The sequence below is a fragment of the Phalangium opilio genome, unplaced genomic scaffold (assembly GCF_054372755.1).
Source record: "Phalangium opilio isolate 3A_F unplaced genomic scaffold, DU_Popi_V2 ptg000088l_1, whole genome shotgun sequence".
Taxonomy (NCBI): Eukaryota; Metazoa; Arthropoda; class Arachnida; order Opiliones; family Phalangiidae; genus Phalangium; species Phalangium opilio.
Genome location: NW_028324193.1, coordinates 1,087,891 through 1,110,128, shown reverse-complemented (window position 1 = coordinate 1,110,128; position 22,238 = coordinate 1,087,891). Strand labels below are relative to the sequence as shown.

At 40.6% G+C, this 22,238-nt stretch overlaps 96 non-coding genes across 96 annotated transcripts; all 96 read right to left on the bottom strand.

The window, feature by feature from the left end:
• Positions 1-226: 226 nt before the first annotated feature.
• On the bottom strand, positions 227-299 carry TRNAR-ACG (transfer RNA arginine (anticodon ACG)). Its single transcript has one exon. It is a non-coding gene; the product is annotated as a tRNA-Arg (tRNA).
• A 91-nt stretch (positions 300-390) lies between these two features.
• TRNAR-ACG (transfer RNA arginine (anticodon ACG)) lies at positions 391-463 on the bottom strand. The gene has a single exon. It is a non-coding gene; the product is annotated as a tRNA-Arg (tRNA).
• Positions 464-554: 91 nt separating this feature from the next.
• TRNAR-ACG (transfer RNA arginine (anticodon ACG)) lies at positions 555-627 on the bottom strand. Its single transcript has one exon. It is a non-coding gene; the product is annotated as a tRNA-Arg (tRNA).
• Positions 628-718: 91 nt separating this feature from the next.
• TRNAR-ACG (transfer RNA arginine (anticodon ACG)) lies at positions 719-791 on the bottom strand. Its single transcript has one exon. It is a non-coding gene; the product is annotated as a tRNA-Arg (tRNA).
• Positions 792-882: 91 nt separating this feature from the next.
• On the bottom strand, positions 883-955 carry TRNAR-ACG (transfer RNA arginine (anticodon ACG)). Its single transcript has one exon. It is a non-coding gene; the product is annotated as a tRNA-Arg (tRNA).
• A 255-nt stretch (positions 956-1,210) lies between these two features.
• On the bottom strand, positions 1,211-1,283 carry TRNAR-ACG (transfer RNA arginine (anticodon ACG)). Its single transcript has one exon. It is a non-coding gene; the product is annotated as a tRNA-Arg (tRNA).
• Positions 1,284-1,374: 91 nt separating this feature from the next.
• Positions 1,375-1,447, bottom strand: TRNAR-ACG (transfer RNA arginine (anticodon ACG)). Its single transcript has one exon. It is a non-coding gene; the product is annotated as a tRNA-Arg (tRNA).
• A 91-nt stretch (positions 1,448-1,538) lies between these two features.
• Positions 1,539-1,611, bottom strand: TRNAR-ACG (transfer RNA arginine (anticodon ACG)). Its single transcript has one exon. It is a non-coding gene; the product is annotated as a tRNA-Arg (tRNA).
• Positions 1,612-1,866: 255 nt separating this feature from the next.
• TRNAR-ACG (transfer RNA arginine (anticodon ACG)) lies at positions 1,867-1,939 on the bottom strand. The gene has a single exon. It is a non-coding gene; the product is annotated as a tRNA-Arg (tRNA).
• Positions 1,940-2,030: 91 nt separating this feature from the next.
• TRNAR-ACG (transfer RNA arginine (anticodon ACG)) lies at positions 2,031-2,103 on the bottom strand. The gene has a single exon. It is a non-coding gene; the product is annotated as a tRNA-Arg (tRNA).
• A 91-nt stretch (positions 2,104-2,194) lies between these two features.
• TRNAR-ACG (transfer RNA arginine (anticodon ACG)) lies at positions 2,195-2,267 on the bottom strand. The gene has a single exon. It is a non-coding gene; the product is annotated as a tRNA-Arg (tRNA).
• A 91-nt stretch (positions 2,268-2,358) lies between these two features.
• Positions 2,359-2,431, bottom strand: TRNAR-ACG (transfer RNA arginine (anticodon ACG)). Its single transcript has one exon. It is a non-coding gene; the product is annotated as a tRNA-Arg (tRNA).
• A 91-nt stretch (positions 2,432-2,522) lies between these two features.
• TRNAR-ACG (transfer RNA arginine (anticodon ACG)) lies at positions 2,523-2,595 on the bottom strand. The gene has a single exon. It is a non-coding gene; the product is annotated as a tRNA-Arg (tRNA).
• A 255-nt stretch (positions 2,596-2,850) lies between these two features.
• On the bottom strand, positions 2,851-2,923 carry TRNAR-ACG (transfer RNA arginine (anticodon ACG)). Its single transcript has one exon. It is a non-coding gene; the product is annotated as a tRNA-Arg (tRNA).
• Positions 2,924-3,014: 91 nt separating this feature from the next.
• On the bottom strand, positions 3,015-3,087 carry TRNAR-ACG (transfer RNA arginine (anticodon ACG)). Its single transcript has one exon. It is a non-coding gene; the product is annotated as a tRNA-Arg (tRNA).
• A 255-nt stretch (positions 3,088-3,342) lies between these two features.
• On the bottom strand, positions 3,343-3,415 carry TRNAR-ACG (transfer RNA arginine (anticodon ACG)). The gene has a single exon. It is a non-coding gene; the product is annotated as a tRNA-Arg (tRNA).
• Positions 3,416-3,506: 91 nt separating this feature from the next.
• TRNAR-ACG (transfer RNA arginine (anticodon ACG)) lies at positions 3,507-3,579 on the bottom strand. Its single transcript has one exon. It is a non-coding gene; the product is annotated as a tRNA-Arg (tRNA).
• A 91-nt stretch (positions 3,580-3,670) lies between these two features.
• TRNAR-ACG (transfer RNA arginine (anticodon ACG)) lies at positions 3,671-3,743 on the bottom strand. The gene has a single exon. It is a non-coding gene; the product is annotated as a tRNA-Arg (tRNA).
• A 91-nt stretch (positions 3,744-3,834) lies between these two features.
• TRNAR-ACG (transfer RNA arginine (anticodon ACG)) lies at positions 3,835-3,907 on the bottom strand. Its single transcript has one exon. It is a non-coding gene; the product is annotated as a tRNA-Arg (tRNA).
• A 91-nt stretch (positions 3,908-3,998) lies between these two features.
• Positions 3,999-4,071, bottom strand: TRNAR-ACG (transfer RNA arginine (anticodon ACG)). Its single transcript has one exon. It is a non-coding gene; the product is annotated as a tRNA-Arg (tRNA).
• Positions 4,072-4,162: 91 nt separating this feature from the next.
• TRNAR-ACG (transfer RNA arginine (anticodon ACG)) lies at positions 4,163-4,235 on the bottom strand. The gene has a single exon. It is a non-coding gene; the product is annotated as a tRNA-Arg (tRNA).
• A 91-nt stretch (positions 4,236-4,326) lies between these two features.
• Positions 4,327-4,399, bottom strand: TRNAR-ACG (transfer RNA arginine (anticodon ACG)). Its single transcript has one exon. It is a non-coding gene; the product is annotated as a tRNA-Arg (tRNA).
• A 91-nt stretch (positions 4,400-4,490) lies between these two features.
• Positions 4,491-4,563, bottom strand: TRNAR-ACG (transfer RNA arginine (anticodon ACG)). The gene has a single exon. It is a non-coding gene; the product is annotated as a tRNA-Arg (tRNA).
• Positions 4,564-4,818: 255 nt separating this feature from the next.
• Positions 4,819-4,891, bottom strand: TRNAR-ACG (transfer RNA arginine (anticodon ACG)). The gene has a single exon. It is a non-coding gene; the product is annotated as a tRNA-Arg (tRNA).
• Positions 4,892-5,310: 419 nt separating this feature from the next.
• On the bottom strand, positions 5,311-5,383 carry TRNAR-ACG (transfer RNA arginine (anticodon ACG)). The gene has a single exon. It is a non-coding gene; the product is annotated as a tRNA-Arg (tRNA).
• A 91-nt stretch (positions 5,384-5,474) lies between these two features.
• Positions 5,475-5,547, bottom strand: TRNAR-ACG (transfer RNA arginine (anticodon ACG)). Its single transcript has one exon. It is a non-coding gene; the product is annotated as a tRNA-Arg (tRNA).
• A 91-nt stretch (positions 5,548-5,638) lies between these two features.
• Positions 5,639-5,711, bottom strand: TRNAR-ACG (transfer RNA arginine (anticodon ACG)). The gene has a single exon. It is a non-coding gene; the product is annotated as a tRNA-Arg (tRNA).
• A 255-nt stretch (positions 5,712-5,966) lies between these two features.
• On the bottom strand, positions 5,967-6,039 carry TRNAR-ACG (transfer RNA arginine (anticodon ACG)). The gene has a single exon. It is a non-coding gene; the product is annotated as a tRNA-Arg (tRNA).
• A 91-nt stretch (positions 6,040-6,130) lies between these two features.
• Positions 6,131-6,203, bottom strand: TRNAR-ACG (transfer RNA arginine (anticodon ACG)). The gene has a single exon. It is a non-coding gene; the product is annotated as a tRNA-Arg (tRNA).
• A 91-nt stretch (positions 6,204-6,294) lies between these two features.
• TRNAR-ACG (transfer RNA arginine (anticodon ACG)) lies at positions 6,295-6,367 on the bottom strand. Its single transcript has one exon. It is a non-coding gene; the product is annotated as a tRNA-Arg (tRNA).
• Positions 6,368-6,458: 91 nt separating this feature from the next.
• TRNAR-ACG (transfer RNA arginine (anticodon ACG)) lies at positions 6,459-6,531 on the bottom strand. Its single transcript has one exon. It is a non-coding gene; the product is annotated as a tRNA-Arg (tRNA).
• A 419-nt stretch (positions 6,532-6,950) lies between these two features.
• On the bottom strand, positions 6,951-7,023 carry TRNAR-ACG (transfer RNA arginine (anticodon ACG)). Its single transcript has one exon. It is a non-coding gene; the product is annotated as a tRNA-Arg (tRNA).
• Positions 7,024-7,114: 91 nt separating this feature from the next.
• On the bottom strand, positions 7,115-7,187 carry TRNAR-ACG (transfer RNA arginine (anticodon ACG)). The gene has a single exon. It is a non-coding gene; the product is annotated as a tRNA-Arg (tRNA).
• Positions 7,188-7,278: 91 nt separating this feature from the next.
• Positions 7,279-7,351, bottom strand: TRNAR-ACG (transfer RNA arginine (anticodon ACG)). Its single transcript has one exon. It is a non-coding gene; the product is annotated as a tRNA-Arg (tRNA).
• Positions 7,352-7,442: 91 nt separating this feature from the next.
• Positions 7,443-7,515, bottom strand: TRNAR-ACG (transfer RNA arginine (anticodon ACG)). The gene has a single exon. It is a non-coding gene; the product is annotated as a tRNA-Arg (tRNA).
• Positions 7,516-7,606: 91 nt separating this feature from the next.
• TRNAR-ACG (transfer RNA arginine (anticodon ACG)) lies at positions 7,607-7,679 on the bottom strand. Its single transcript has one exon. It is a non-coding gene; the product is annotated as a tRNA-Arg (tRNA).
• Positions 7,680-7,934: 255 nt separating this feature from the next.
• TRNAR-ACG (transfer RNA arginine (anticodon ACG)) lies at positions 7,935-8,007 on the bottom strand. The gene has a single exon. It is a non-coding gene; the product is annotated as a tRNA-Arg (tRNA).
• Positions 8,008-8,262: 255 nt separating this feature from the next.
• TRNAR-ACG (transfer RNA arginine (anticodon ACG)) lies at positions 8,263-8,335 on the bottom strand. The gene has a single exon. It is a non-coding gene; the product is annotated as a tRNA-Arg (tRNA).
• A 255-nt stretch (positions 8,336-8,590) lies between these two features.
• On the bottom strand, positions 8,591-8,663 carry TRNAR-ACG (transfer RNA arginine (anticodon ACG)). The gene has a single exon. It is a non-coding gene; the product is annotated as a tRNA-Arg (tRNA).
• Positions 8,664-8,754: 91 nt separating this feature from the next.
• On the bottom strand, positions 8,755-8,827 carry TRNAR-ACG (transfer RNA arginine (anticodon ACG)). The gene has a single exon. It is a non-coding gene; the product is annotated as a tRNA-Arg (tRNA).
• Positions 8,828-8,918: 91 nt separating this feature from the next.
• On the bottom strand, positions 8,919-8,991 carry TRNAR-ACG (transfer RNA arginine (anticodon ACG)). Its single transcript has one exon. It is a non-coding gene; the product is annotated as a tRNA-Arg (tRNA).
• Positions 8,992-9,246: 255 nt separating this feature from the next.
• Positions 9,247-9,319, bottom strand: TRNAR-ACG (transfer RNA arginine (anticodon ACG)). Its single transcript has one exon. It is a non-coding gene; the product is annotated as a tRNA-Arg (tRNA).
• Positions 9,320-9,738: 419 nt separating this feature from the next.
• Positions 9,739-9,811, bottom strand: TRNAR-ACG (transfer RNA arginine (anticodon ACG)). The gene has a single exon. It is a non-coding gene; the product is annotated as a tRNA-Arg (tRNA).
• Positions 9,812-9,902: 91 nt separating this feature from the next.
• TRNAR-ACG (transfer RNA arginine (anticodon ACG)) lies at positions 9,903-9,975 on the bottom strand. The gene has a single exon. It is a non-coding gene; the product is annotated as a tRNA-Arg (tRNA).
• Positions 9,976-10,066: 91 nt separating this feature from the next.
• On the bottom strand, positions 10,067-10,139 carry TRNAR-ACG (transfer RNA arginine (anticodon ACG)). Its single transcript has one exon. It is a non-coding gene; the product is annotated as a tRNA-Arg (tRNA).
• A 419-nt stretch (positions 10,140-10,558) lies between these two features.
• On the bottom strand, positions 10,559-10,631 carry TRNAR-ACG (transfer RNA arginine (anticodon ACG)). The gene has a single exon. It is a non-coding gene; the product is annotated as a tRNA-Arg (tRNA).
• A 91-nt stretch (positions 10,632-10,722) lies between these two features.
• Positions 10,723-10,795, bottom strand: TRNAR-ACG (transfer RNA arginine (anticodon ACG)). Its single transcript has one exon. It is a non-coding gene; the product is annotated as a tRNA-Arg (tRNA).
• A 91-nt stretch (positions 10,796-10,886) lies between these two features.
• Positions 10,887-10,959, bottom strand: TRNAR-UCG (transfer RNA arginine (anticodon UCG)). The gene has a single exon. It is a non-coding gene; the product is annotated as a tRNA-Arg (tRNA).
• Positions 10,960-11,043: 84 nt separating this feature from the next.
• TRNAR-ACG (transfer RNA arginine (anticodon ACG)) lies at positions 11,044-11,116 on the bottom strand. The gene has a single exon. It is a non-coding gene; the product is annotated as a tRNA-Arg (tRNA).
• Positions 11,117-11,207: 91 nt separating this feature from the next.
• TRNAL-AAG (transfer RNA leucine (anticodon AAG)) lies at positions 11,208-11,280 on the bottom strand. The gene has a single exon. It is a non-coding gene; the product is annotated as a tRNA-Leu (tRNA).
• A 91-nt stretch (positions 11,281-11,371) lies between these two features.
• Positions 11,372-11,444, bottom strand: TRNAR-UCG (transfer RNA arginine (anticodon UCG)). The gene has a single exon. It is a non-coding gene; the product is annotated as a tRNA-Arg (tRNA).
• Positions 11,445-11,529: 85 nt separating this feature from the next.
• Positions 11,530-11,602, bottom strand: TRNAR-ACG (transfer RNA arginine (anticodon ACG)). The gene has a single exon. It is a non-coding gene; the product is annotated as a tRNA-Arg (tRNA).
• Positions 11,603-12,021: 419 nt separating this feature from the next.
• TRNAR-UCG (transfer RNA arginine (anticodon UCG)) lies at positions 12,022-12,094 on the bottom strand. The gene has a single exon. It is a non-coding gene; the product is annotated as a tRNA-Arg (tRNA).
• An 84-nt stretch (positions 12,095-12,178) lies between these two features.
• On the bottom strand, positions 12,179-12,251 carry TRNAR-ACG (transfer RNA arginine (anticodon ACG)). Its single transcript has one exon. It is a non-coding gene; the product is annotated as a tRNA-Arg (tRNA).
• A 249-nt stretch (positions 12,252-12,500) lies between these two features.
• Positions 12,501-12,573, bottom strand: TRNAR-ACG (transfer RNA arginine (anticodon ACG)). The gene has a single exon. It is a non-coding gene; the product is annotated as a tRNA-Arg (tRNA).
• Positions 12,574-12,664: 91 nt separating this feature from the next.
• On the bottom strand, positions 12,665-12,737 carry TRNAR-UCG (transfer RNA arginine (anticodon UCG)). Its single transcript has one exon. It is a non-coding gene; the product is annotated as a tRNA-Arg (tRNA).
• An 84-nt stretch (positions 12,738-12,821) lies between these two features.
• Positions 12,822-12,894, bottom strand: TRNAR-ACG (transfer RNA arginine (anticodon ACG)). Its single transcript has one exon. It is a non-coding gene; the product is annotated as a tRNA-Arg (tRNA).
• Positions 12,895-12,985: 91 nt separating this feature from the next.
• Positions 12,986-13,058, bottom strand: TRNAR-ACG (transfer RNA arginine (anticodon ACG)). Its single transcript has one exon. It is a non-coding gene; the product is annotated as a tRNA-Arg (tRNA).
• Positions 13,059-13,313: 255 nt separating this feature from the next.
• Positions 13,314-13,386, bottom strand: TRNAR-ACG (transfer RNA arginine (anticodon ACG)). Its single transcript has one exon. It is a non-coding gene; the product is annotated as a tRNA-Arg (tRNA).
• A 91-nt stretch (positions 13,387-13,477) lies between these two features.
• Positions 13,478-13,550, bottom strand: TRNAL-AAG (transfer RNA leucine (anticodon AAG)). The gene has a single exon. It is a non-coding gene; the product is annotated as a tRNA-Leu (tRNA).
• A 91-nt stretch (positions 13,551-13,641) lies between these two features.
• On the bottom strand, positions 13,642-13,714 carry TRNAR-ACG (transfer RNA arginine (anticodon ACG)). The gene has a single exon. It is a non-coding gene; the product is annotated as a tRNA-Arg (tRNA).
• A 255-nt stretch (positions 13,715-13,969) lies between these two features.
• Positions 13,970-14,042, bottom strand: TRNAR-ACG (transfer RNA arginine (anticodon ACG)). The gene has a single exon. It is a non-coding gene; the product is annotated as a tRNA-Arg (tRNA).
• A 255-nt stretch (positions 14,043-14,297) lies between these two features.
• On the bottom strand, positions 14,298-14,370 carry TRNAR-UCG (transfer RNA arginine (anticodon UCG)). The gene has a single exon. It is a non-coding gene; the product is annotated as a tRNA-Arg (tRNA).
• An 84-nt stretch (positions 14,371-14,454) lies between these two features.
• On the bottom strand, positions 14,455-14,527 carry TRNAR-ACG (transfer RNA arginine (anticodon ACG)). Its single transcript has one exon. It is a non-coding gene; the product is annotated as a tRNA-Arg (tRNA).
• A 91-nt stretch (positions 14,528-14,618) lies between these two features.
• On the bottom strand, positions 14,619-14,691 carry TRNAR-UCG (transfer RNA arginine (anticodon UCG)). The gene has a single exon. It is a non-coding gene; the product is annotated as a tRNA-Arg (tRNA).
• Positions 14,692-14,777: 86 nt separating this feature from the next.
• TRNAR-ACG (transfer RNA arginine (anticodon ACG)) lies at positions 14,778-14,850 on the bottom strand. The gene has a single exon. It is a non-coding gene; the product is annotated as a tRNA-Arg (tRNA).
• Positions 14,851-15,105: 255 nt separating this feature from the next.
• Positions 15,106-15,178, bottom strand: TRNAR-ACG (transfer RNA arginine (anticodon ACG)). Its single transcript has one exon. It is a non-coding gene; the product is annotated as a tRNA-Arg (tRNA).
• Positions 15,179-15,269: 91 nt separating this feature from the next.
• On the bottom strand, positions 15,270-15,342 carry TRNAR-UCG (transfer RNA arginine (anticodon UCG)). Its single transcript has one exon. It is a non-coding gene; the product is annotated as a tRNA-Arg (tRNA).
• An 86-nt stretch (positions 15,343-15,428) lies between these two features.
• On the bottom strand, positions 15,429-15,501 carry TRNAR-UCG (transfer RNA arginine (anticodon UCG)). The gene has a single exon. It is a non-coding gene; the product is annotated as a tRNA-Arg (tRNA).
• An 85-nt stretch (positions 15,502-15,586) lies between these two features.
• TRNAR-ACG (transfer RNA arginine (anticodon ACG)) lies at positions 15,587-15,659 on the bottom strand. Its single transcript has one exon. It is a non-coding gene; the product is annotated as a tRNA-Arg (tRNA).
• Positions 15,660-16,078: 419 nt separating this feature from the next.
• On the bottom strand, positions 16,079-16,151 carry TRNAR-UCG (transfer RNA arginine (anticodon UCG)). The gene has a single exon. It is a non-coding gene; the product is annotated as a tRNA-Arg (tRNA).
• Positions 16,152-16,235: 84 nt separating this feature from the next.
• TRNAR-ACG (transfer RNA arginine (anticodon ACG)) lies at positions 16,236-16,308 on the bottom strand. The gene has a single exon. It is a non-coding gene; the product is annotated as a tRNA-Arg (tRNA).
• A 249-nt stretch (positions 16,309-16,557) lies between these two features.
• On the bottom strand, positions 16,558-16,630 carry TRNAR-ACG (transfer RNA arginine (anticodon ACG)). The gene has a single exon. It is a non-coding gene; the product is annotated as a tRNA-Arg (tRNA).
• A 91-nt stretch (positions 16,631-16,721) lies between these two features.
• On the bottom strand, positions 16,722-16,794 carry TRNAR-UCG (transfer RNA arginine (anticodon UCG)). Its single transcript has one exon. It is a non-coding gene; the product is annotated as a tRNA-Arg (tRNA).
• Positions 16,795-16,878: 84 nt separating this feature from the next.
• TRNAR-ACG (transfer RNA arginine (anticodon ACG)) lies at positions 16,879-16,951 on the bottom strand. Its single transcript has one exon. It is a non-coding gene; the product is annotated as a tRNA-Arg (tRNA).
• A 91-nt stretch (positions 16,952-17,042) lies between these two features.
• Positions 17,043-17,115, bottom strand: TRNAR-ACG (transfer RNA arginine (anticodon ACG)). The gene has a single exon. It is a non-coding gene; the product is annotated as a tRNA-Arg (tRNA).
• A 255-nt stretch (positions 17,116-17,370) lies between these two features.
• On the bottom strand, positions 17,371-17,443 carry TRNAR-ACG (transfer RNA arginine (anticodon ACG)). Its single transcript has one exon. It is a non-coding gene; the product is annotated as a tRNA-Arg (tRNA).
• A 91-nt stretch (positions 17,444-17,534) lies between these two features.
• Positions 17,535-17,607, bottom strand: TRNAL-AAG (transfer RNA leucine (anticodon AAG)). Its single transcript has one exon. It is a non-coding gene; the product is annotated as a tRNA-Leu (tRNA).
• A 91-nt stretch (positions 17,608-17,698) lies between these two features.
• On the bottom strand, positions 17,699-17,771 carry TRNAR-ACG (transfer RNA arginine (anticodon ACG)). The gene has a single exon. It is a non-coding gene; the product is annotated as a tRNA-Arg (tRNA).
• A 255-nt stretch (positions 17,772-18,026) lies between these two features.
• TRNAR-ACG (transfer RNA arginine (anticodon ACG)) lies at positions 18,027-18,099 on the bottom strand. The gene has a single exon. It is a non-coding gene; the product is annotated as a tRNA-Arg (tRNA).
• A 255-nt stretch (positions 18,100-18,354) lies between these two features.
• Positions 18,355-18,427, bottom strand: TRNAR-UCG (transfer RNA arginine (anticodon UCG)). Its single transcript has one exon. It is a non-coding gene; the product is annotated as a tRNA-Arg (tRNA).
• Positions 18,428-18,511: 84 nt separating this feature from the next.
• Positions 18,512-18,584, bottom strand: TRNAR-ACG (transfer RNA arginine (anticodon ACG)). The gene has a single exon. It is a non-coding gene; the product is annotated as a tRNA-Arg (tRNA).
• A 91-nt stretch (positions 18,585-18,675) lies between these two features.
• TRNAR-UCG (transfer RNA arginine (anticodon UCG)) lies at positions 18,676-18,748 on the bottom strand. The gene has a single exon. It is a non-coding gene; the product is annotated as a tRNA-Arg (tRNA).
• Positions 18,749-18,834: 86 nt separating this feature from the next.
• On the bottom strand, positions 18,835-18,907 carry TRNAR-ACG (transfer RNA arginine (anticodon ACG)). Its single transcript has one exon. It is a non-coding gene; the product is annotated as a tRNA-Arg (tRNA).
• Positions 18,908-19,162: 255 nt separating this feature from the next.
• On the bottom strand, positions 19,163-19,235 carry TRNAR-ACG (transfer RNA arginine (anticodon ACG)). The gene has a single exon. It is a non-coding gene; the product is annotated as a tRNA-Arg (tRNA).
• Positions 19,236-19,326: 91 nt separating this feature from the next.
• TRNAR-UCG (transfer RNA arginine (anticodon UCG)) lies at positions 19,327-19,399 on the bottom strand. Its single transcript has one exon. It is a non-coding gene; the product is annotated as a tRNA-Arg (tRNA).
• An 86-nt stretch (positions 19,400-19,485) lies between these two features.
• On the bottom strand, positions 19,486-19,558 carry TRNAR-ACG (transfer RNA arginine (anticodon ACG)). Its single transcript has one exon. It is a non-coding gene; the product is annotated as a tRNA-Arg (tRNA).
• A 255-nt stretch (positions 19,559-19,813) lies between these two features.
• On the bottom strand, positions 19,814-19,886 carry TRNAR-ACG (transfer RNA arginine (anticodon ACG)). The gene has a single exon. It is a non-coding gene; the product is annotated as a tRNA-Arg (tRNA).
• A 414-nt stretch (positions 19,887-20,300) lies between these two features.
• Positions 20,301-20,373, bottom strand: TRNAR-ACG (transfer RNA arginine (anticodon ACG)). The gene has a single exon. It is a non-coding gene; the product is annotated as a tRNA-Arg (tRNA).
• Positions 20,374-20,628: 255 nt separating this feature from the next.
• TRNAR-ACG (transfer RNA arginine (anticodon ACG)) lies at positions 20,629-20,701 on the bottom strand. Its single transcript has one exon. It is a non-coding gene; the product is annotated as a tRNA-Arg (tRNA).
• A 91-nt stretch (positions 20,702-20,792) lies between these two features.
• TRNAR-ACG (transfer RNA arginine (anticodon ACG)) lies at positions 20,793-20,865 on the bottom strand. Its single transcript has one exon. It is a non-coding gene; the product is annotated as a tRNA-Arg (tRNA).
• Positions 20,866-20,956: 91 nt separating this feature from the next.
• On the bottom strand, positions 20,957-21,029 carry TRNAR-ACG (transfer RNA arginine (anticodon ACG)). The gene has a single exon. It is a non-coding gene; the product is annotated as a tRNA-Arg (tRNA).
• Positions 21,030-21,284: 255 nt separating this feature from the next.
• TRNAR-ACG (transfer RNA arginine (anticodon ACG)) lies at positions 21,285-21,357 on the bottom strand. The gene has a single exon. It is a non-coding gene; the product is annotated as a tRNA-Arg (tRNA).
• A 91-nt stretch (positions 21,358-21,448) lies between these two features.
• TRNAR-ACG (transfer RNA arginine (anticodon ACG)) lies at positions 21,449-21,521 on the bottom strand. Its single transcript has one exon. It is a non-coding gene; the product is annotated as a tRNA-Arg (tRNA).
• A 255-nt stretch (positions 21,522-21,776) lies between these two features.
• TRNAR-ACG (transfer RNA arginine (anticodon ACG)) lies at positions 21,777-21,849 on the bottom strand. The gene has a single exon. It is a non-coding gene; the product is annotated as a tRNA-Arg (tRNA).
• Positions 21,850-22,104: 255 nt separating this feature from the next.
• On the bottom strand, positions 22,105-22,177 carry TRNAR-ACG (transfer RNA arginine (anticodon ACG)). Its single transcript has one exon. It is a non-coding gene; the product is annotated as a tRNA-Arg (tRNA).
• Between the last annotated feature and the right edge of the window lie 61 nt (positions 22,178-22,238).

The window sequence follows — 22,238 nt, the reverse complement described above, 5'->3', positions numbered from 1 at the left end:
CATTGCAATATTATAAATTTCCCTTCCGTTATACTCTAATAATCATCTTTAAATCGTAATACCGAGCTATCCAGGACTCGAACCTGGAATCTTCCGCTCCGTAGGCAGACGCGTTATCCATCGCGCCACAAGCCCGTTATGGGTTGATCAAAATGCTATTGAAGCATTGCAATATTATAAATTTCCCTTCCGTTATACTCTAATAATCATCTTTAAATGTTAATACCGAGCTTGCCAGGACTCGAACCTGGAATCTTATGCTCCGTAGGCAGACGCGTTATCCATTGCGCCACAAGCCCGTTAGAGGTTGATCAAAATGATATTGAAGCATTAAAATATTATAAATTTCCCTTCCGTTATATTCTAATAATCAGCTTTAAATGGTAATACCGAGCTTGCCAGGACTCGAACCTGGAATCTCCTGCTCCGTAGGCAGACGCGTTATCCATTGCGCCACAAGCCCGTAAGAGGTTGATCAAAATGCTATTGAAGCATTGCAATATTATAAAATTCCCTTCCGTTATACTCTAATAATCATCTTTAAATGTTAATACCGAGCTTGCCAGGACTCGAACCTGGAATCTTCTGCTCCGTAGGCAGACGCGTTATCCTCTGCGCCACAAGCCCGTTAGAGGTTGATCAAAATGCTATTGAAGCATTGCAATATTATAAATTTCCCTTCCGTTATACTCTAATAATCATCTTTAAATGTTAATACCGAGCTTGCCAGGACTCGAACCTGGAATCTTATGCTCCGTAGGCAGACGCGTTATCCATTGCGCCACAAGCCCGTTAGAGGTTGATCAAAATGATATTGAAGCATTAAAATATTATAAATTTCCCTTCCGTTATATTCTTATAATCAGCTTTAAATGGTAATACCGAGCTTGCCAGGACTCGAACCTGGAATCTCCTGCTCCGTAGGCAGACGCGTTATCCATTGCGCCACAAGCCCGTTAGAGGTTGATCAAAATGCTATTGATGCATTGCAATATTATAAATTTCCCTTCCGTTATACTCTAATAATCATCTTTAAATCGTAATACCGAGCTATCCAGGACTCGAACCTGGAATCTTCCGCTCCGTAGGCAGACGCGTTATCCATCGCGCCACAAGCCCGTTATGGGTTGATCAAAATGCTATTGAAGCATTGCAATATTATAAATTTCCCTTCCGTTATACTCTAATAATCATCTTTAAATGTTAATACCGAGCTTGCCAGGACTCGAACCTGGAATCTTATGCTCCGTAGGCAGACGCGTTATCCATTGCGCCACAAGCCCGTTAGAGGTTGATCAAAATGATATTGAAGCATTAAAATATTATAAATTTCCCTTCCGTTATATTCTAATAATCAGCTTTAAATGGTAATACCGAGCTTGCCAGGACTCGAACCTGGAATCTCCTGCTCCGTAGGCAGACGCGTTATCCATTGCGCCACAAGCCCGTTAGAGGTTGATCAAAATGCTATTGAAGCATTGCAATATTATAAATTTCCCTTCCGTTATACTCTAATAATCATCTTTAAATGTTAATACCGAGCTTGCCAGGACTCGAACCTGGAATCTTCTGCTCCGTAGGCAGACGCGTTATCCATTGCGCCACAAGCCCGTTAGAGGTTGATCAAAATGCTATTGAAGCATTGCAATATTATAAATTTCCCTTCCGTTATACTCTAATAATCATCTTTAAATCGTAATACCGAGCTATCCAGGACTCGAACCTGGAATCTTCCGCTCCGTAGGCAGACGCGTTATCCATCGCGCCACAAGCCCGTTATGGGTTGATCAAAATGCTATTGAAGCATTGCAATATTATAAATTTCCCTTCCGTTATACTCTAATAATCATCTTTAAATGTTAATACCGAGCTTGCCAGGACTCGAACCTGGAATCTTATGCTCCGTAGGCAGACGCGTTATCCATTGCGCCACAAGCCCGTTAGAGGTTGATCAAAATGATATTGAAGCATTAAAATATTATAAATTTCCCTTCCGTTATATTCTAATAATCAGCTTTAAATGGTAATACCGAGCTTGCCAGGACTCGAACCTGGAATCTCCTGCTCCGTAGGCAGACGCGTTATCCATTGCGCCACAAGCCCGTAAGAGGTTGATCAAAATGCTATTGAAGCATTGCAATATTATAAATTTCCCTTCCGTTATACTCTAATAATCATCTTTAAATGTTAATACCGAGCTTGCCAGGACTCGAACCTGGAATCTTCTGCTCCGTAGGCAGACGCGTTATCCATCGCGCCACAAGCCCGTTATGGGTTGATCAAAATGCTATTGAAGCATTGCAATATTATAAATTTCCCTTCCGTTATACTCTAATAATCATCTTTAAATGTTAATACCGAGCTTGCCAGGACTCGAACCTGGAATCTTATGCTCCGTAGGCAGACGCGTTATCCATTGCGCCACAAGCCCGTTAGAGGTTGATCAAAATGATATTGAAGCATTAAAATATTATAAATTTCCCTTCCGTTATATTCTTATAATCAGCTTTAAATGGTAATACCGAGCTTGCCAGGACTCGAACCTGGAATCTCCTGCTCCGTAGGCAGACGCGTTATCCATTGCGCCACAAGCCCGTAAGAGGTTGATCAAAATGCTATTGAAGCATTGCAATATTATAAATTTCCCTTCCGTTATACTCTAATAATCATCTTTAAATCGTAATACCGAGCTATCCAGGACTCGAACCTGGAATCTTCCGCTCCGTAGGCAGACGCGTTATCCATCGCGCCACAAGCCCGTTATGGGTTGATCAAAATGCTATTGAAGCATTGCAATATTATAAATTTCCCTTCCGTTATACTCTAATAATCATCTTTAAATGTTAATACCGAGCTTGCCAGGACTCGAACCTGGAATCTTATGCTCCGTAGGCAGACGCGTTATCCATTGCGCCACAAGCCCGTTAGAGGTTGATCAAAATGATATTGAAGCATTAAAATATTATAAATTTCCCTTCCGTTATATTCTAATAATCAGCTTTAAATGGTAATACCGAGCTTGCCAGGACTCGAACCTGGAATCTCCTGCTCCGTAGGCAGACGCGTTATCCATTGCGCCACAAGCCCGTAAGAGGTTGATCAAAATGCTATTGAAGCATTGCAATATTATAAATTTCCCTTCCGTTATACTCTAATAATCATCTTTAAATCGTAATACCGAGCTATCCAGGACTCGAACCTGGAATCTTCCGCTCCGTAGGCAGACGCGTTATCCATCGCGCCACAAGCCCGTTATGGGTTGATCAAAATGCTATTGAAGCATTGCAATATTATAAATTTCCCTTCCGTTATACTCTAATAATCATCTTTAAATGTTAATACCGAGCTTGCCAGGACTCGAACCTGGAATCTTATGCTCCGTAGGCAGACGCGTTATCCATTGCGCCACAAGCCCGTTAGAGGTTGATCAAAATGATATTGAAGCATTAAAATATTATAAATTTCCCTTCCGTTATATTCTAATAATCAGCTTTAAATGGTAATACCGAGCTTGCCAGGACTCGAACCTGGAATCTCCTGCTCCGTAGGCAGACGCGTTATCCATTGCGCCACAAGCCCGTAAGAGGTTGATCAAAATGCTATTGAAGCATTGCAATATTATAAAATTCCCTTCCGTTATACTCTAATAATCATCTTTAAATGTTAATACCGAGCTTGCCAGGACTCGAACCTGGAATCTTCTGCTCCGTAGGCAGACGCGTTATCCTCTGCGCCACAAGCCCGTTAGAGGTTGATCAAAATGCTATTGAAGCATTGCAATATTATAAATTTCCCTTCCGTTATACTCTAATAATCATCTTTAAATGTTAATACCGAGCTTGCCAGGACTCGAACCTGGAATCTTATGCTCCGTAGGCAGACGCGTTATCCATTGCGCCACAAGCCCGTTAGAGGTTGATCAAAATGATATTGAAGCATTAAAATATTATAAATTTCCCTTCCGTTATATTCTTATAATCAGCTTTAAATGGTAATACCGAGCTTGCCAGGACTCGAACCTGGAATCTCCTGCTCCGTAGGCAGACGCGTTATCCATTGCGCCACAAGCCCGTAAGAGGTTGATCAAAATGCTATTGAAGCATTGCAATATTATAAAATTCCCTTCCGTTATACTCTAATAATCATCTTTAAATGTTAATACCGAGCTTGCCAGGACTCGAACCTGGAATCTTCTGCTCCGTAGGCAGACGCGTTATCCTCTGCGCCACAAGCCCGTTAGAGGTTGATCAAAATGCTATTGAAGCATTGCAATATTATAAATTTCCCTTCCGTTATACTCTAATAATCATCTTTAAATGTTAATACCGAGCTTGCCAGGACTCGAACCTGGAATCTTATGCTCCGTAGGCAGACGCGTTATCCATTGCGCCACAAGCCCGTTAGAGGTTGATCAAAATGATATTGAAGCATTAAAATATTATAAATTTCCCTTCCGTTATATTCTTATAATCAGCTTTAAATGGTAATACCGAGCTTGCCAGGACTCGAACCTGGAATCTCCTGCTCCGTAGGCAGACGCGTTATCCATTGCGCCACAAGCCCGTTAGAGGTTGATCAAAATGCTATTGAAGCATTCCAATATTATAAATTTCCATTCCGTTATACTCTAATAATCATCTTTAAATCGTAATACCGAGCCATCCAGGACTCGAACCTGGAATCTTCCGCTCCGTAGGCAGACGCGTTATCCATCGCGCCACAAGCCCGTTATAGGTTGATCAAAATGCTATTGAAGCATTGCAATATTATAAATTTCCCTTCCGTTATACTCTAATAATCATCTTTAAATGTTAATACCGAGCTTGCCAGGACTCGAACCTGGAATCTTCTGCTTCGTAGGCAGACGCGTTATCCTCTGCGCCACAAGCCCGTTAGAGGTTGATCAAAATGCTATTGAAGCATTGCAATATTATAAATTTCCCTTCCGTTATACTCTAATAATCATCTTTAAATGTTAATACCGAGCTATCCAGGACTCGAACCTGGAATCTTCCGCTCCGTAGGCAGACGCGTTATCCATCGCGCCACAAGCCCGTTATAGGTTGATCAAAATGCTATTGAAGCATTGCAATATTATAAATTTCCCTTCCGTTATACTCTAATAATCATCTTTAAATGTTAATACCGAGCTTGCTAGGACTCGAACCTGGAATCTTCCGCTCCGTAGGCAGACGCGTTATCCATTGCGCCACAAGCCCGTTAGAGGTTGATCAAAATGCTATTGAAGCATTGCAATATTATAAATTTCCCTTCCGTTATACTCTAATAATCATCTTTAAATGTTAATACCGAGCTTGCCAGGACTCGAACCTGGAATCTTATGCTCCGTAGGCAGACGCGTTATCCATTGCGCCACAAGCCCGTTAGAGGTTGATCAAAATGATATTGAAGCATTAAAATATTATAAATTTCCCTTCCGTTATATTCTAATAATCAGCTTTAAATGGTAATACCGAGCTTGCCAGGACTCGAACCTGGAATCTCCTGCTCCGTAGGCAGACGCGTTATCCATTGCGCCACAAGCCCGTTAGAGGTTGATCAAAATGATATTGAAGCATTGCAATATTATAAATTTCCCTTCCGTTATACTCTAATAATCATCTTTAAATGTTAATACCGAGCTTGCCAGGACTCGAACCTGGAATCTTCTGCTCCGTAGGCAGACGCGTTATCCATTGCGCCACAAGCCCGTTAGAGGTTGATCAAAATGCTATTGAAGCATTGCAATATTATAAATTTCCCTTCCGTTATACTCTAATAATCATCTTTAAATCGTAATACCGAGCTATCCAGGACTCGAACCTGGAATCTTCCGCTCCGTAGGCAGACGCGTTATCCATCGCGCCACAAGCCGGTTATGGGTTGATCAAAATGCTATTGAAGCATTGCAATATTATAAATTTCCCTTCCGTTATACTCTATTAATCATCTTTAAATGTTAATACCGAGCTTGCCAGGACTCGAACCTGGAATCTTATGCTCCGTAGGCAGACGCGTTATCCATTGCGCCACAAGCCCGTTAGAGGTTGATCAAAATGATATTGAAGCATTAAAATATTATAAATTTCCCTTCCGTTATATTCTAATAATCAGCTTTAAATGGTAATACCGAGCTTGCCAGGACTCGAACCTGGAATCTCCTGCTCCGTAGGCAGACGCGTTATCCATTGCGCCACAAGCCCGTTAGAGGTTGATCAAAATGCTATTGAAGCATTGCAATATTATAAAATTCCCTTCCGTTATACTCTAATAATCATCTTTAAATGTTAATACCGAGCTTGCCAGGACTCGAACCTGGAATCTTATGCTCCGTAGGCAGACGCGTTATCCATTGCGCCACAAGCCCGTTAGAGGTTGATCAAAATGATATTGAAGCATTAAAATATTATAAATTTCCCTTCCGTTATATTCTAATAATCAGCTTTAAATGGTAATACCGAGCTTGCCAGGACTCGAACCTGGAATCTCCTGCTCCGTAGGCAGACGCGTTATCCATTGCGCCACAAGCCCGTTAGAGGTTGATCAAAATGCTATTGAAGCATTGCAATATTATAAATTTCCCTTCCGTTATACTCTAATAATCATCTTTAAATGTTAATACCGAGCTTGCGAGGACTCGAACCTGAAATCTTCTGCTCCGTAGGCAGACGCGTTATCCATTGCGCCACAAGCCCGTTAGAGGTTGATCAAAATGCTATTGAAGCATTGCAATATTATAAATTTCCCTTCCGTTATACTCTAATAATCATCTTTAAATCGTAATACCGAGCTATCCAGGACTCGAACCTGGAATCTTCCGCTCCGTAGGCAGACGCGTTATCCATCGCGCCACAAGCCGGTTATGGGTTGATCAAAATGCTATTGAAGCATTGCAATATTATAAATTTCCCTTCCGTTATACTCTATTAATCATCTTTAAATGTTAATACCGAGCTTGCCAGGACTCGAACCTGGAATCTTATGCTCCGTAGGCAGACGCGTTATCCATTGCGCCACAAGCCCGTTAGAGGTTGATCAAAATGATATTGAAGCATTAAAATATTATAAATTTCCCTTCCGTTATATTCTAATAATCAGCTTTAAATGGTAATACCGAGCTTGCCAGGACTCGAACCTGGAATCTCCTGCTCCGTAGGCAGACGCGTTATCCATTGCGCCACAAGCCCGTTAGAGGTTGATCAAAATGCTATTGAAGCATTGCAATATTATAAAATTCCCTTCCGTTATACTCTAATAATCATCTTTAAATGTTAATACCGAGCTTGCCAGGACTCGAACCTGGAATCTTCTGCTCCGTAGGCAGACGCGTTATCCTCTGCGCCACAAGCCCGTTAGAGGTTGATCAAAATGCTATTGAAGCATTGCAATATTATAAATTTCCCTTCCGTTATACTCTAATAATCATCTTTAAATGTTAATACCGAGCTTGCCAGGACTCGAACCTGGAATCTTATGCTCCGTAGGCAGACGCGTTATCCATTGCGCCACAAGCCCGTTAGAGGTTGATCAAAATGATATTGAAGCATTAAAATATTATAAATTTCCCTTCCGTTATATTCTAATAATCAGCTTTAAATGGTAATACCGAGCTTGCCAGGACTCGAACCTGGAATCTCCTGCTCCGTAGGCAGACGCGTTATCCATTGCGCCACAAGCCCGTTAGAGGTTGATCAAAATGCTATTGAAGCATTCCAATATTATAAATTTCCATTCCGTTATACTCTAATAATCATCTTTAAATCGTAATACCGAGCTATCCAGGACTCGAACCTGGAATCTTCCGCTCCGTAGGCAGACGCGTTATCCATCGCGCCACAAGCCCGTTATAGGTTGATCAAAATGCTATTGAAGCATTGCAATATTATAAATTTCCCTTCCGTTATACTCTAATAATCATCTTTAAATGTTAATACCGAGCTTGCCAGGACTCGAACCTGGAATCTTCTGCTCCGTAGGCAGACGCGTTATCCATTGCGCCACAAGCCCGTTAGAGGTTGATCAAAATGATATTGAAGCATTGCAATATTATAAATTTCCCTTCCGTTATACTCTAATAATCATCTTTAAATCGTAATACCGAGCTATCCAGGACTCGAACCTGGAATCTTCCGCTCCGTAGGCAGACGCGTTATCCATCGCGCCACAAGCCCGTTATGGGTTGATCAAAATGCTATTGAAGCATTGCAATATTATAAATTTCCCTTCCGTTATACTCTAATAATCATCTTTAAATGTTAATACCGAGCTTGCCAGGACTCGAACCTGGAATCTTATGCTCCGTAGGCAGACGCGTTATCCATTGCGCCACAAGCCCGTTAGAGGTTGATCAAAATGATATTGAAGCATTCCAATATTATAAATTTCCATTCCGTTATACTCTAATAATCATCTTTAAATCGTAATATCGAGCTATCCAGGACTCGAACCTGGAATCTTCCGCTCCGTAGGCAGACGCGTTATCCATCGCGCCACAAGCCCGTTATAGGTTGATCCAAATGCTATTGAAGCATTGCAATATTATAAATTTCCCTTCCGTTATACTCTAATAATCATCTTTAAATGTTAATACCGAGCTTGCCAGGACTCGAACCTGGAATCTTATGCTCCGTAGGCAGACGCGTTACCCATTGCGCCACAAGCCCGTTAGAGGTTGATCAAAATGATATTGAAGCATTAAAATATTATAAATTTCCCTTCCGTTATACTCTAATAATCAGCTTTAAATGGTTATACCGAGCTTGCCAGGACTCGAACCTGGAATCTCCTGCTCCGTAGGCAGACGCGTTATCCACTGCGCCACAAGCCCGTTAGAGGTTGATCAAAATGCTATTGAAGCATTGCAATATTATAAAATTCCCTTCCGTTATACTCTAATAATCATCTTTAAATGTTAATACCGAGCTTGCCAGGACTCGAACCTGGAATCTTCTGCTCCGTAGGCAGACGCGTTATCCTCTGCGCCACAAGCCCGTTAGAGGTTGATCAAAATGCTATTGAAGCATTGCAATATTATAAATTTCCCTTCCGTTATACTCTAATAATCATCTTTAAATCGTAAAACCGAGCTATCCAGGACTCGAACCTGGAATCTTCCGCTCCGTAGGCAGACGCGTTATCCATCGCGCCACAAGCCCGTTATAGGTTGATCAAAATGCTATTGAAGCATTGCAATATTATAAATTTCCCTTCCGTTATACTCTAATAATCATCTTTAAATGTTAATACCGAGCTTGCCAGGACTCGAACCTGGAATCTTCTGCTCCGTAGGCAGACGCGTTATCCATTGCGCCACAAGCCCGTTAGAGGTTGATCAAAATGCTATTGAAGCATTGCAATATTATAAATTTCCCTTCCGTTATACTCTAATAATCATCTTTAAATCGTAATACCGAGCTATCCAGGACTCGAACCTGGAATCTTCCGCTCCGTAGGCAGACGCGTTATCCATCGCGCCACAAGCCCGTTATGGGTTGATCAAAATGCTATTGAAGCATTGCAATATTATAAATTTCCCTTCCGTTATACTCTAATAATCATCTTTAAATGTTAATACCGAGCTTGCCAGGACTCGAACCTGGAATCTTATGCTCCGTAGGCAGACGCGTTATCCATCGCGCCACTAGCCCGTTATAGGTTGATCAAAATGCTATTGAAGCATTGCAATATTATAAATTTCCCTTCCGTTATACTCTAATAATCATCTTAAAATGTTAATACCGCGCTTGCCAGGACTCGAACCTGGACTCTTATGCTCCGTAGGCAGACGCGTTATCCATTGCGCCACAAGCCCGTTAGAGGTTGATCAAAATGATATTGAAGCATTAAAATATTATAAATTTCCCTTCCGTTATACTCTAATAATCAGCTTCAAATGGTAATACCGAGCTTGCCAGGACTCGAACCTGGAATCTTCTGCTCCGTAGGCAGACGCGTTATCCATTGCGCCACAAGCCCGTTAGAGGTTGATCAAAATGCTATTGAAGCATTGCAATATTATAAATTTCCCTTCCGTTATACTCTAATAATCATCTTTAAATGTTAATACCGAGCTTGCCAGGACTCGAACCTGGAATCTTCTGCTCCGTAGGCAGACGCGTTATCCATTGCGCCACAAGCCCGTTACAGGTTGATCAAAATGCTATTGAAGCATTGCAATATTATAAATTTCCCTTCCGTTATACTCTAATAATCATCTTTAAATGTTAATACCAAGCTTGCCAGGACTCGAACCTGGAATCTTATGCTCCGTAGGCAGACGCGTTATCCATCGCGCCACTAGCCCGTTATAGGTTGATCAAAATGCTATTGAAGCATTGCAATATTATAAATTTCCCTTCCGTTATACTCTAATAATCATCTTTAAATGTTAATACCGCGCCTGCCAGGACTCGAACCTGGACTCTTATGCTCCGTAGGCAGACGCGTTATGCATTGCGCCACAAGCCCGTTAGAGGTTGATCAAAATGATATTGAAGCATTAAAATATTATAAATTTCCCTTCCGTTATACTCTAATAATCATCTTTAAATGTTAATACCGAGCTTGCCAGGACTCGAACCTGGAATCTTCTGCTCCGTAGGCAGACGCGTTATCCATTGCGCCACAAGCCCGTTACAGGTTGATCAAAATGCTATTGAAGCATTGCAATATTATAAATTTCCCTTCCGTTATACTCTTATAATCATCTTTAAATGTTAATACCGAGCTTGCCAGGACTCGAACCTGGAATGTTATGCTCCGTAGGCAGACGCGTTATCCATTGCGCCACAAGCCCTGTAGAGGTTGATCAAAATGATATCGAAGCATTGAAATATTATAAATTTCCCTTCCGTTATACTCTAATAAACAGCTTTAAATGGTAATACCGAGCTTGCCACGACTCGAACCTGGAATCTTCTGCTTCGAAGGCAGACGCGTTATCCATTACGCCACAAGCCCTTGCTTTGTATTATAAATAAATTTCCAAAGATTGTATTAATGCATTCTTTATGACGCATAAAAGATCTTTTACGAAAATAAAAAAGAGCTTGCCAGGACTCGAACCTGGAATCTTCTGCTCCGTAGGCAGACGCGTTATCCATTGCGCCACAAGCCCGTTAGAGTTTGATCAAAATGATATTGAAGCATTGAAATATTATAAATTTCCCTTCCGTTATACTCTAATAATCATCTTTAAATGGTAATACCGAGCTTGCCAGGACTCGAACCTGGAAACTTCTGCTCCTTAGGCAGAAGCGTTATCCATTGCGCCACAAGCCCGTTAGAGTTTGATCAAAATGATATTGAAGCATTGAAATATTATAAATTTCCCTTCCGTTATACTTTAATAATCATCTTTAAATGGTAATACCGAGCTTGCCAGGACTCGAACCTGGAAGCTTCTGCTTCGAAGGCAGACGCGCTATCCATTAAGCCACAAGCCCTTGCTTCGTATTATAAATAAAATTTCCAAACATTGTATTTATGCATTCTTTATGACGCATAAAAGATATTTTACGAAAACAAAAAAGAGCTTGCCAGGAATCGAACCTGGAATCTTCTGCTCCGTAGGCAGACGCGTTATCCATTGCGCCACAAGCCCGTTAGAGTTTGATCAAAATGATATTGAAGCATTGAAATATTATAAATTTCCCTTCCGTTATACTCTAATAATCAACTTTGAATGTTAATACCGCGCTTGCCTGGACTCGAACCTGGACTCTTATGCTCCGTAGGCAGACGCGATATCCATTGCGCCACAAGCCCGTTAGAGGTGGATCAAAATGCTATTGAAGCATTGCAATATTATAAATCTCCCTTCCGTTATACTCTAATAATCATCTTTAAATGTTAATACCGAGCTTGCCAGGACTCGAACCTGGAATCTTTTGCTCCGTATGCAGACGCGTTATCCATTGCGCCACAAGCCCGTTATAGGTTGATCAAAATGCTATTGAAGCATTGAAATATTATAAATTTCCCTTCCGTTATACTCTAATAATCAGCTTTAAATGGTAATACCGAGCTAGCCACGACTCGAACCTGGAATCTTCTGCTTCGAAGGCAGACGCGTTATCCATTACGCCACAAGCCCTTGCTTTGTATTATAAATAAATTTCCAAAGATTGTATTTATGCATTCTTTATGACGCATAAAAGATCTTTTACGAAAATAAAAAAGAGCTTGCCAGGACTCGAACCTGGAATCTTCTGCTCCGTAGGCAGACGCGTTATCCATTGCGCCACAAGCCCGTTAGAGTTTGATCAAAATGATATTGAAGCATTAAAATATTATAAATTTCCCTTCCGTTATACTTTAATAATCATCTTTAAATGGTAATACCGAGCTTGCCAGGACTCGAACCTGGAAGCTTCTGCTTCGAAGGCAGACGCGTTATCCATCAAGCCACAAGCCCTTGCTTCGTATTATAAATAAAATTTCCAAACATTGTATTTATGCATTCTTTATGACGCATAAAAGATATTTTACGAAAACAAAAAAGAGCTAGCCAGGAATCGAACCTGGAATCTTTTGCTCCGTAGGCAGACGCGTTATCCATTGCGCCACAAGCCCGTTAGAGTTTGATCAAAATGATATTGAAGCATTAAAATATTATAAATTTCCCTTCCGTTATACTTTAATAATCATCTTTAAATGGTAATACCGAGCTAGCCACGACTCGAACCTGGAATCTTCTGCTTCGAAGGCAGACGCGTTATCCATTACGCCACAAGCCCTTGCTTTGTATTATAAATAAATTTCCAAAGATTGTATTTATGCATTCTTTATGACGCATAAAAGATCTTTTACGAAAATAAAAAAGAGCTTGCCAGGACTCGAACCTGGAATCTTCTGCTCCGTAGGCAGACGCGTTATCCATTGCGCCACAAGCCCGTTAGAGTTTGATCAAAATGATATTGAAGCATTGAAATATTATAAATTTCCCTTCCGTTATACTCTAATAATCATCTTTAAATGTTAATACCGAGCTTGCCAGGACTCGAACCTGGAATCTTCTGCTCCGTAGGCAGACGCGTTATCCATTGCGCCACAGGCCCGTTAGAGATTGATCAAAATGCTATTGAAGCATTGCAATATTATAAATTTCCCTTCCGTTATACTCTAATAATCATCTTTAAATGGTAATACCGAGCTATCCAGGACTCGAACCTGGAATCTTCTGCTCCGTAGGCAGACGCGTTATCCATCGCGCCACTAGCCCGTTATAGGTTGATCAAAATGCTATTGAAGCATTGCAATATTATAAATTTCCCTTCCGTTATACTCTAATAATCATCTTTAAATGTTAATACCGCGCTTGCCAGGACTCGAACCTGGACTCTTATGCTCCGTAGGCAGACGCGTTATCCATTGCGCCACAAGCCCGTTAGAGGTTGATCAAAATGATATTGAAGCATTAAAATATTATAAATTTCCCTTCCGTTATACTCTAATAATCAGCTTCAAATGGTAATACCGAGCTTGCCAGGACTCGAACCTGGAATCTTCTGCTCCTTAGGCAGACGCGTTATCCATTGCGCCACAAGCCCGTTAGAGGTTGATCAAAATGCTATTGAGGCATTGCAATATTATAAATTTCTCTTCCGTTATACTCTAATAATCATCTTTAAATGTTAATACCGAGCTTGCCAGGACTCGAACCTGGAATCTTCTGCTCCGTAGGCAGACGCGTTATCCATTGCGCCACAAGCCCGTTACAGGTTGATTAAAATGCTATTGAAGCATTGCAATATTATAAATTTCCCTTCCGTTATACTCTAATAATCATCTTTAAATGGTAATACCGAGCTATCCAGGACTCGAACCTGGAATCTTCTGCTCCGTAGGCAGACGCGTTATCCATCGCGCCACAAGCCCGTTATAGGTTGATCAAAATGCTATTGAAGCATTGCAATATTATAAATTTCCCTTCCGTTATACTCTAATAATCATCTTTAAATGTTAATACCGAGCTTGCCAGGACTCGAACCTGGAATCTTCTGCTCCGTAGGCAGACGCGTTATCCATTGCGCCACAAGCCCGTTAGAGGTTGATCAAAATGCTATTGAAGCATTGCAATATTATAAATTTCCCTTCCGTTATACTCTAATAATCATCTTTAAATGGTAATACCGAGCTATCCAGGACTCGAACCTGGAATCTTCTGCTCCGTAGGCAGACGCGTTATCCATCGCGCCACAAGCCCGTTATAGGTTGATCAAAATGCTATTGAAGCATTGCAATATTATAAATTTCCCTTCCGTTATTCTCTAATAATCATCTTTAAATGTTAATACCGAGCTTGCCAGGACTCGAACCTGGAATCTTCTGCTTCGAAGGCAGACGCGTTATCCATTACGCCACAAGCCCTTGCTTTGTATTATAAATAAATTTCCAAAGATTGTATTTATGCATTCTTTATGACGCATAAAAGATCTTTTACGAAAATAAAAAAGAGCTTGCCAGGACTCGAACCTGGAATCTTCTGCTCCGTAGGCAGACGCGTTATCCATTGCGCCACAAGCCCGTTAGAGTTTGATCAAAATGATATTGAACCATTGAAATATTATAAATTTCCCTTCCGTTATACTCTAATAATCATCTTTAAATGGTAATACCGAGCTTGCCAGGACTCGAACCTGGAATCTTCTGCTTCGAAGGCAGGCGCGTTATCCATTACGCCACAAGCCCTTACTTCGTATTATAAATAAAATTTCCAAACATTGTATTTATGCATTCTTTATGACGCATAAAAGATCTTTTACGAAAATATTAAAAGAGCTTGCCAGGACTCGAACCTGGAATCTTCTGCTCCGTAGGCAGACGCGTTATCCATTGCGCCACAAGCCCGTTAGAGTTTGATCAAAATGATATTGAAGCATTGAAATATTATAAATTTCCCTTCCGTTATACTCTAATAATCATCATTAAATGTTAATACCCAGCTTGCCAGGACTCGAACCTGGACTCTTATGCTCCGTAGGCAGACGCGTTATCCATTGCACCACAAGCCCGTTAGAGGTTGATCAAAATGATATTGAAGCATTAAAATATTATAAATTTCCCTTCCGTTATACTCTAATAATCATCTTTAAATGTTAATACCGAGCTTGCCAGGACTCGAACCTGGACTCTTATGCTCCGTAGGCAGACGCGTTATCCATTGCGCCACAAGCCCGTTAGAGTTTGATCAAAATGATATCGAAGCATTGAAATATTATAAATTTCCCTTCCGTTATACTCTAATAATCATCTTTAAATGGTAATACCGAGCTTGCCAGGACTCGAACCTGGAAGCTTCTGCTTCGAAGGCAGACGCGTTATCCATTAAGCCACAAGCCCTAGCTTCGTATTATAAATAAAATTTCCAAACATTGTATTTATGCATTCTTTATGACGCATAAAAGATCTTTTACGAAAATATTAAAAGAGCTTGCCAGGACTCGAACCTGGAAGCTTCTGCTTCGAAGGCAGACGCGCTATCCATTAAGCCACAAGCCCTTGCTTCGTATTATAAATAAAATTTCCAAACATTGTATTTATGCATTCTTTATGACGCATAAAAGATATTTTACGAAAACAAAAAAGAGCTTGCCAGGAATCGAACCTGGAATCTTCTGCTCCGTAGGCAGACGCGTTATCCATTGCGCCACAAGCCCGTTAGAGTTTGATCAAAATGATATTGAAGCATTGAAATATTATAAATTTCCCTTCCGTTATACTCTAATAATCAACTTTGAATGTTAATACCGCGCTTGCCTGGACTCGAACCTGGACTCTTATGCTCCGTAGGCAGACGCGATATCCATTGCGCCACAAGCCCGTTAGAGGTGGATCAAAATGCTATTGAAGCATTGCAATATTATAAATCTCCCTTCCGTTATACTCTAATAATCATCTTTAAATGTTAATACCGAGCTTGCCAGGACTCGAACCTGGAATCTTTTGCTCCGTATGCAGACGCGTTATCCATTGCGCCACAAGCCCGTTATAGGTTGATCAAAATGCTATTGAAGCATTGAAATATTATAAATTTCCCTTCCGTTATACTCTAATAATCAGCTTTAAATGGTAATACCGAGCTAGCCACGACTCGAACCTGGAATCTTCTGCTTCGAAGGCAGACGCGTTATCCATTACGCCACAAGCCCTTGCTTTGTATTATAAATAAATTTCCAAAGATTGTATTTATGCATTCTTTATGACGCATAAAAGATCTTTTACGAAAATAAAAAAGAGCTTGCCAGGACTCGAACCTGGAATCTTCTGCTCCGTAGGCAGACGCGTTATCCATTGCGCCACAAGCCCGTTAGAGTTTGATCAAAATGATATTGAAGCATTAAAATATTATAAATTTCCCTTCCGTTATACTTTAATAATCATCTTTAAATGGTAATACCGAGCTTGCCAGGACTCGAACCTGGAAGCTTCTGCTTCGAAGGCAGACGCGTTATCCATCAAGCCACAAGCCCTTGCTTCGTATTATAAATAAAATTTCCAAACATTGTATTTATGCATTCTTTATGACGCATAAAAGATATTTTACGAAAACAAAAAAGAGCTAGCCAGGAATCGAACCTGGAATCTTTTGCTCCGTAGGCAGACGCGTTATCCATTGCGCCACAAGCCCGTTAGAGTTTGATCAAAATGATATTGAAGCATTAAAATATTATAAATTTCCCTTCCGTTATACTTTAATAATCATCTTTAAATGGTAATACCGAGCTAGCCACGACTCGAACCTGGAATCTTCTGCTTCGAAGGCAGACGCGTTATCCATTACGCCACAAGCCCTTGCTTTGTATTATAAATAAATTTCCAAAGATTGTATTTATGCATTCTTTATGACGCATAAAAGATCTTTTACGAAAATAAAAAAGAGCTTGCCAGGACTCGAACCTGGAATCTTCTGCTCCGTAGGCAGACGCGTTATCCATTGCGCCACAAGCCCGTTAGAGTTTGATCAAAATGATATTGAAGCATTGAAATATTATAAATTTCCCTTCCGTTATACTCTAATAATCATCTTTAAATGTTAATACCGAGCTTGCCAGGACTCGAACCTGGAATCTTCTGCTCCGTAGGCAGACGCGTTATCCATTGCGCCACAGGCCCGTTAGAGATTGATCAAAATGCTATTGAAGCATTGCAATATTATAAATTTCCCTTCCGTTATACTCTAATAATCATCTTTAAATGGTAATACCGAGCTATCCAGGACTCGAACCTGGAATCTTCTGCTCCGTAGGCAGACGCGTTATCCATCGCGCCACTAGCCCGTTATAGGTTGATCAAAATGCTATTGAAGCATTGCAATATTATAAATTTCCCTTCCGTTATACTCTAATAATCATCTTTAAATGTTAATACCGCGCTTGCCAGGACTCGAACCTGGACTCTTATGCTCCGTAGGCAGACGCGTTATCCATTGCGCCACAAGCCCGTTAGAGGTTGATCAAAATGATATTGAAGCATTAAAATATTATAAATTTCCCTTCCGTTATACTCTAATAATCAGCTTCAAATGGTAATACCGAGCTTGCCAGGACTCGAACCTGGAATCTTCTGCTCCTTAGGCAGACGCGTTATCCATTGCGCCACAAGCCCGTTAGAGGTTGATCAAAATGCTATTGAGGCATTGCAATATTATAAATTTCTCTTCCGTTATACTCTAATAATCATCTTTAAATGTTAATACCGAGCTTGCCAGGACTCGAACCTGGAATCTTCTGCTCCGTAGGCAGACGCGTTATCCATTGCGCCACAAGCCCGTTACAGGTTGATTAAAATGCTATTGAAGCATTGCAATATTATAAATTTCCCTTCCGTTATACTCTAATAATCATCTTTAAATGGTAATACCGAGCTATCCAGGACTCGAACCTGGAATCTTCTGCTCCGTAGGCAGACGCGTTATCCATCGCGCCACAAGCCCGTTATAGGTTGATCAAAATGCTATTGAAGCATTGCAATATTATAAATTTCCCTTCCGTTATACTCTAATAATCATCTTTAAATGTTAATACCGAGCTTGCCAGGACTCGAACCTGGAATCTTCTGCTCCGTAGGCAGACGCGTTATCCATTGCGCCACAAGCCCGTTAGAGGTTGATCAAAATGCTATTGAAGCATTGCAATATTATAAATTTCCCTTCCGTTATACTCTAATAATCATCTTTAAATGGTAATACCGAGCTATCCAGGACTCGAACCTGGAATCTTCTGCTCCGTAGGCAGACGCGTTATCCATCGCGCCACAAGCCCGTTATAGGTTGATCAAAATGCTATTGAAGCATTGCAATATTATAAATTTCCCTTCCGTTATTCTCTAATAATCATCTTTAAATGTTAATACCGAGCTTGCCAGGACTCGAACCTGGAATCTTCTGCTTCGAAGGCAGACGCGTTATCCATTACGCCACAAGCCCTTGCTTTGTATTATAAATAAATTTCCAAAGATTGTATTTATGCATTCTTTATGACGCATAAAAGATCTTTTACGAAAATAAAAAAGAGCTTGCCAGGACTCGAACCTGGAATCTTCTGCTCCGTAGGCAGACGCGTTATCCATTGCGCCACAAGCCCGTTAGAGTTTGATCAAAATGATATTGAACCATTGAAATATTATAAATTTCCCTTCCGTTATACTCTAATAATCATCTTTAAATGGTAATACCGAGCTTGCCAGGACTCGAACCTGGAATCTTCTGCTTCGAAGGCAGGCGCGTTATCCATTACGCCACAAGCCCTTACTTCGTATTATAAATAAAATTTCCAAACATTGTATTTATGCATTCTTTATGACGCATAAAAGATCTTTTACGAAAATATTAAAAGAGCTTGCCAGGACTCGAACCTGGAATCTTCTGCTCCGTAGGCAGACGCGTTATCCATTGCGCCACAAGCCCGTTAGAGTTTGATCAAAATGATATTGAAGCATTGAAATATTATAAATTTCCCTTCCGTTATACTCTAATAATCATCATTAAATGTTAATACCCAGCTTGCCAGGACTCGAACCTGGACTCTTATGCTCCGTAGGCAGACGCGTTATCCATTGCACCACAAGCCCGTTAGAGGTTGATCAAAATGATATTGAAGCATTAAAATATTATAAATTTCCCTTCCGTTATACTCTAATAATCATCTTTAAATGTTAATACCGAGCTTGCCAGGACTCGAACCTGGACTCTTATGCTCCGTAGGCAGACGCGTTATCCATTGCGCCACAAGCCCGTTAGAGTTTGATCAAAATGATATCGAAGCATTGAAATATTATAAATTTCCCTTCCGTTATACTCTAATAATCATCTTTAAATGGTAATACCGAGCTTGCCAGGACTCGAACCTGGAAGCTTCTGCTTCGAAGGCAGACGCGTTATCCATTAAGCCACAAGCCCTAGCTTCGTATTATAAATAAAATTTCCAAACATTGTATTTATGCATTCTTTATGACGCATAAAAGATCTTTTACGAAAATATTAAAAGAGCTTGCCAGGACTCGAACCTGGAATCTTCTGCTCCGTAGGCAGACGCGTTATCCATTGCGCCACAAGCCCGTTAGAGTTTGATCAAAATGATATTGAAGCATTGAAATATTATAAATTTCCCTTCCGTTATACTCTAATAATCATCATTAAATGTTAATACCCAGCTTGCCAGGACTCGAACCTGGACTCTTATGCTCCGTAGGCAGACGCGTTATCCATTGCACCACAAGCCCGTTAGAGGTTGATCAAAATGATATTGAAGCATTAAAATATTATAAATTTCCCTTCCGTTATACTCTAATAATCATCTTTAAATGTTAATACCGAGCTTGCCAGGACTCGAACCTGGACTCTTATGCTCCGTAGGCAGACGCGTTATCCATTGCGCCACAAGCCCGTTAGAGTTTGATCAAAATGATATCGAAGCATTGAAATATTATAAATTTCCCTTCCGTTATACTCTAATAATCATCTTTAAATGGTAATACCGAGCTTGCCAGGAGTCGAACCTGGAAGCTTCTGCTTCGAAGGCAGACGCGTTATCAATTAAGCCACAAGCCCTTGCTTCGTATTATAAAAAAAAATTTCCAAACATTGTATTTATGCATTCTTTATGACGCATAAAAGATATTTTACGAAAACAAAAAAGAGCTTGCCAGGAATCGAACCTTCAATCTTCTGCTCCGTAGGCAGACGCGTTATCCATTGCGCCACAAGCCCGTTAGAGTTTGATCAAAATGATATTGAAGCATTGAAATATTATAAATTTCCCTTCCGTTATACTCTAATAATCATCTTTAAATGTTAATACCGAGTTTGCCAGGACTCGAACCTGGAATCTTCTGCTCCGTAGGCAGACGCGTTATCCATTGCGCCACAAGCCCGTTAGAGATTGATCAAAATGCTATTGAAGCATTGCAATATTATAAATTTCCCTTCCGTTATACTCTAATAATCATCTTTAAATGGTAATACCGAGCTATCCAGGACACGAACCTGGAATCTTCTGCTCCGTAGGCAGACGCGTTATCCATCGCGCCACTAGACCGTTATAGGTTGATCAAAATGCTATTGAAGCCTTGCAATATTATAAATTTCCCTTCCGTTATACTCTAATAATCATCTTTAAATGTTAATACCGCGCTTGCCAGGACTCGAACCTGGACTCTTATGCTCCGTAGGCAGACGCGTTATCCATTGCGCCACAAGCCCGTTAGAGGTTGATCAAAATGATATTGAAGCATTAAAATATTATAAATTTCCCTTCCGTTATACTCTAATAATCAGCTTTAAATGGTAATACCGAGCTTGCCAGGACTCGAACCTGGAATCTTCTGCTCCGTAGGCAGCCGCGTTATCCATTGCGCCACAAGCCCGTTAGAGGTTGATCAAAATGCTATTGAAGCATTGCAATATTATAAATTTCCCTTCCGTTATACTCTAATAATCATCTTTAAATGTTAATACCGAGCTTGCCAGGACTCGAACCTGGAATCTTCTGCTCCGTAGGCAGACGCGCTATCCATTGCGCCACAAGCCCGTTAGAGGTTGATCAAAATGCTATTGAAGCATTGCAATATTATAAATTTCCCTTCCGTTATACTCTAATAATCATCTCTAAATGGTAATACCGAGCTATCCAGGACTCGAACCTGGAATCTTCTGCTCCGTAGGCAGACGCGTTATCCATCGCGCCACAAGCCCGTTATAGGTTGATCAAAATGCTATTGAAGCATTGCAATATTATAAATTTCCCTTCCGTTATACTCTAATAATCATCTTTAAATGTTAATACCGAGCTTGCCAGGACTCGAACCTGGAATCTTATGCTCCGTAGGCAGACGCGTTACCCATTGCGCCACAAGCCCGTTAGAGGTTGATCAAAATGATATTGAAGCATTAAAATATTATAAATTTCCCTTCCGTTATACTCTAATAATCAGCTTTAAATGGTTATACCGAGCTTGCCAGGACTCGAACCTGGAATCTTCTGCTCCGTAGGCAGACGCGTTATCCATTGCGCCACAAGCCCGTTAGAGGTTGATCAAAATGCTATTGAAGCATTGCAATATTATAAATTTCCCTTCCGTTATACTCTAATAATCATCTTTAAATCGTAATACCTAGCTATCCAGGACTCGAACCTGGAATCTTCCGCTCCGTAGGCAGACGCGTTATCCATCGCGCCACAAGCCCGTTATAGGTTGATCAAAATGCTATTGAAGCATTGCAATATTATAAATTTCCCTTCTGTTATACTCTAATAATCATCTTTAAATGTTAATACCGAGCTTACCAGGACTCGAACCTGGAATCTTCTGCTCCGTAGGCAGACGCGTTATCCATTGCGCCACAAGCCCGTTAGAGGTTGATCAAAATGCTATTGAAGCATTGCAATATTATAAATTTCCCTTCCGTTATACTCTAATAATCATCTTTAAATGGTAATACCGAGCTATCCAGGACTCGAACCTGGAATCTTCTGCTCCGTAGGCAGACGCGTTATCCATCGCGCCACAAGCCCGTTATAGGTTGATCAAAATGCTATTGAAGCATTGCAATATTATAAATTTCCCTTCCGTTATACTCTAATAATCATCTCTAAATGTTAATACCGAGCTTGCCAGGACTCGAACCTGGAATCTTATGCTCCGTAGGCAGACGCGTTATCCATTGCGCCACAAGCCCGTTAGGGGTTGATCAAAATGATATCGAAGCATTGAAATATTATAAATTTCCCTTCCGTTAT